This window comes from Theropithecus gelada, chromosome 4 (genome assembly GCF_003255815.1).
Source record: "Theropithecus gelada isolate Dixy chromosome 4, Tgel_1.0, whole genome shotgun sequence".
NCBI classification, from domain to species: domain Eukaryota; kingdom Metazoa; phylum Chordata; class Mammalia; order Primates; family Cercopithecidae; genus Theropithecus; species Theropithecus gelada.
The window spans coordinates 127,343,700-127,348,020 of record NC_037671.1 but is presented as its reverse complement, the minus strand read 5'-3'; the positions used below and the strand labels follow the sequence as shown (position 1 = coordinate 127,348,020).

General features: G+C 43.0%; 1 long non-coding RNA gene across 1 annotated transcript; it reads right to left on the bottom strand.

Moving 5' to 3' along the window:
- Positions 1-298: 298 nt before the first annotated feature.
- On the bottom strand, positions 299-2,504 carry LOC112622075. The gene is made up of 2 exons (XR_003118931.1): positions 2,100-2,504; positions 299-419 (listed from the first exon to the last, which is right to left on the bottom strand). It is a non-coding gene; the product is annotated as an uncharacterized LOC112622075 (long non-coding RNA).
- Positions 2,505-4,321: the final 1,817 nt, after the last annotated feature.

Sequence of the window (4,321 nt, the reverse complement as noted above, 5' to 3'; positions counted from 1 at the left end):
TTCCTCGCCTTCTTGGTTTTGGTGGGATTTGGCCAGCTCCTTTACCGCAAGCTGTTTTATCAGCAAGGTCTTTGTGACCTGTATCTTGTGCCAACCTCCTATCTCAAGGTTGCACAGAATGTCAGCAGCAGGACTTGTCAATAGCTTGGAATTTATGTCAATCAACCCTTTATCTTGTGTCAAGAATATCTGGGCCGGTGCAATGTAAAAACACTCAGGGACAGAGATGCAACACAACTCTTGCCCCTTCCTTCTGTCCTGTCTGAACACATCCTCACAAAATAGGCTTCTCCAAATATTGGAAATAATGCTTTATTCAGATTAGAACACATATCCTGACATGAATTCTGAGGCTGTCATGTGTAAATTCATGGCTTTTGCTGCAAATTGGGGATAGGGACATCCTTTTCCTCTGGGTTCTAAGAAATTCGTAAGTTAGAGATAAACAGAGTCACAGCAGTTGCTTCATCATTGCCTGGAGCAAATTCAAATTTATTGAAACCTTTAGGGCTTCTAGTAACTTGTAAGATAATTTAGCTACTCAGACCTGAAGTCCACTCAGGTCTCCTACTCCTACTTCAAGTTAGCTGTTGGGACCTGCCTGTGGGGACAGCTGTGTCTGCAGTGCAGAGTCACAGTCCATTTATCCGGCCAGGTGGGGGAGCACAGGGCTGCATCCCTGGATAGGACAGATGGAAGGTTGCTTAAAGGGGCTGGAGCTGCATGATTGTGCTTATTCCAGAAGTAGCAGAGAGTCCCACGGCTCAACATTCCAGAGCATATATCAAAAGACCAGGGATTCCGAACCCGCTAAGAAACAATACTGTCATGGCAGTTGTTAAAATGCTAAAATATTCCTAGAGTGGTTTATTAAGGTCTGTTACCCCCAGGTTTCACCATGATCCAGAAACTAAGGGGTTAATTAAAGCCAGGTAAGGCAGGGGCTTCTAGGGTCTGATGATCTCTAAGGCTACCAAGAACCTCACACTTCAATTCACTTCTGACTGCAGAGAGGGTTTACGGACACTTCCTTCTACGTTTCTACCTCAACCTGTTGAGGAAGGACTTCCTGCCAATCTTCTAGAATATTCTCCAACAATGCCCCAGCTTTTTGCCTCTTTCTCCACACCTTATGTTTTCTTCCTGGAGCACCTGAGTCTTCTGATTGTGGAACATTGGCCATATTGCATCCCTAGTCACTGCTGGTTCCAGTTAACTCCACAGAGAACAGCCCAGAGAGCGCCCCTCACCCACATCCTTTCTTTTTCCCCATCTCCCTAGGCCATAGGGAACTTCTGGGGAACATCTATGGAAGTCCCAGCATGCTAGCCCTAGGCCCTGCCTTTCAACCCTTGCCTGGTAGAGAGGACAGGGGTCCCAGTAGGGAAGAATGTGCTCCTGGCAATAGACAAATGCCTGGGGTTCACATGGCCCACAGGCCACGGCTGTCTACCAGGGGCCAGTGTTAACTGGAGCTGCCTTGCTTAGCCATTCATAGAAATAGCCACCCCTGCAGGATGCTAGCTGTTATGAGCCAGGGAAATACAAAGAGCTCAGATGGCACAGGTGGATAATATTTTCAAGGTTACCTTTGGTGCAGTACATATCAGATGCTTGCCTGCCCCAGGGACTAGTGCCCAATCCCTTAAAGAGGAGGAGACATTCACCAGATTTCCACAGGGAACAGCAGAAATTCATGGGGCACTTAGGGAACTGTGAGTCGTAAAACAAATTGTCAGATTGTGGGGTGCATAAGGAGGAGTGCAGAACAGAGAAGATGAAGGCAGTAGACAAAATCCTCACGTGAGGGGCCTTGCCTGATGTTCTCAGGGGTTTTCATTGTTTATTGCAGCTCAGGAGTTGTGTAGCTAGGAAAGGTTTAATTCAGACGATTGACACATGAGATATGTGTTTTGGAAAAAATCACCTTGTTGCCGAAACTAAAAGAAGGATACAGTAGGCATTGCAGTAACAATCTACACACACACACACACACACACACACACACACACACACACACTCAAAGGTGATGAGGCCCGTGGGGCATGGTAAGGGGGTGCCACATTTCCAGATAAATTTAGTGAGTAGAATCAACATACCTGAAAGCAGGTAAACTGCATGGATGTGGAGTAAAAGGGCAAAGAAGGCATTTAAGACTCTTCTGGGCCCTGATTTAAGCAGCTGGAGTGATGTGCCATTCAAAGAAACAAGAACTATGCTCACATAGTTCTTGTGAAGTTCTACAGGACTATGACGTTTTGGGTGCAAACCAATTCAGCATGAAGTGCTTAGGGGCCTCCAGGTTTTCTCATCCTTTTAGGAATATGGAGCTAGAGTTCAAGACATTGGAGCTGGAGATGGAGGTTGGAGAACATTCAGTACAGGAGGCACTTAAAACTGATCACAGCAAGATTCCTCGGAGAGCACATGGAGAGAGGCCGGAGTGCTGGAATTACATAGGATGCAGTTACGGGTTTCACATGACCCCTAGAGACTTAACATATCTCACCTGTAGCTCTGCCTCCTAAAGTAATTATCTAGTAGCGCTAACTGCTTACAGCTGGAGATACTATTGTACCCACCAGGTCGACTCCTCCGGTGAAATATTAACACATAAAGGCTAGTTGAGCATTCAGATCTCTTAATTATTTCATAGAGCCATGCTTCCACCTCCCCAGGATCTGTATGTGTTCTGGTCCTGGTTTTTGGAACATTCCAGCCATCCCCATTTAACTTAAACCCTCCTAGTGTTTCCTTTCCATTCAAAGCTCAACTCCAGCTCTCTCCTTCCCAGCCTAGGTCATTTTCCTTTCCTTCACAGTGCTCTTCCTAAATTGTAGGTTTTCCTTATTTTTTTTTTTTTGTTGGAGAACATAACAAAGTAGTAAAAGTGATGGATTAAACTCCCCTTTACCAGCTGCTAGCGATAGTAGTCGTCAACTTGTTGCTATTTTGATCTGTGTCCCTACTTTATTTGGTGTGAACATTTTAAAACATATTACATCAATTCCTGTCCCTTCTCCTCTAGAACTTCATTGTACACTATATGTTTCTAAGAAACATCTATAATCTCTATTGTGACATCACTTCCTAACAAAATTAACAAAATATGGAGTGCCTAGTCCCTATTTAATGTCATCTGACTGCTTTGAATGTCTATTTATAGCTGGTTTGCTCAAATCAGGATCCAAACCGGTGCATCTAGTTGTTAAAATCCCTTATGCTTCTTTTATTTTATGTTTCAACTCTCTTTTTTATATTTTGTTTTTTTTTTTAGAAAAACCAAATTATTTTTCTGATAGACTTGATCACTTCCTTATGATACTTTTAAAAATCTGTTTCAAATGTTTAGGCAAAACCGATTCTGAAACATTTCCCATTGCATCTGATCATCCAGCTCGTAGTATTTGGTTGATCCACTTTTTGAGATTATTGAGTTCAGGTGGTATCAGTTTGATCTGTTCTTTTAAAAGTTTCTCATCAAACTTTAGTTGGTGGTTTTTATATCCAATGAAATTGCTGCCCAGAGCCAGATTGTCATTAGAGGTGACAAAAATGATTTCCTAATCCTATCAATACTTCTATGTTTATTAGGTATAATTTTTCTTTTTTCTTTTTTTTCTGAGACGGAGTCTCGCTCTGTCGCCCAGGCTGGAGTGCAGTGGCGCAATCTCGGCTCACTGCAAGCTCCGCCTCCCGGGTTCACGCCATTCTCCTGCCTCAGCCTCCTGAGTAGCTGGGACTACAGGCGCCCGCCACCACCCCCGGCTAATTTTTTGTATTTTTAGTAGAGACGAGGTTTCACCATGTTGACCAGGATGGTCTCGATCTCCTGACCTCGTGATCCTCCCGCCTCGGCTTCCCAAAGTGCTGGGATTACAGGCGTGAGCCACCACGCCCGGCCAGGTATAATTTTTCTATAAGAAAGACATCCTTATATAAAAGCTGATTATACTAAAAATAGCTTGTATCAGAAAGACAGATTAAATACTCAAGTCTTTCTCTTTATAAGTTTTCTGAATAATGACTTGTTGCCCTAACAACCTGCAACAGTGACCATTTTTAATGGTCACGTTGTCTTAACTTCAGTCACTTGTAGTCAGTGTTTCTATATTTTGCTCTGTTTGTTCTTCGACATTATTCCATTGATAATTCATTGTTTCCTTGCTTTGAAAAACTATGATGTTCAGGATCATCTTTTATTTGCCTTAGACAAGAAATTAGAGATTCCTTCAAATATCTCTCATCCCTTTTAAAGGAAAATGTTATTTAGAGACCATTATCTAAGTGCTAGGAGTGTTTGTTGCATTGTCATTTCTTC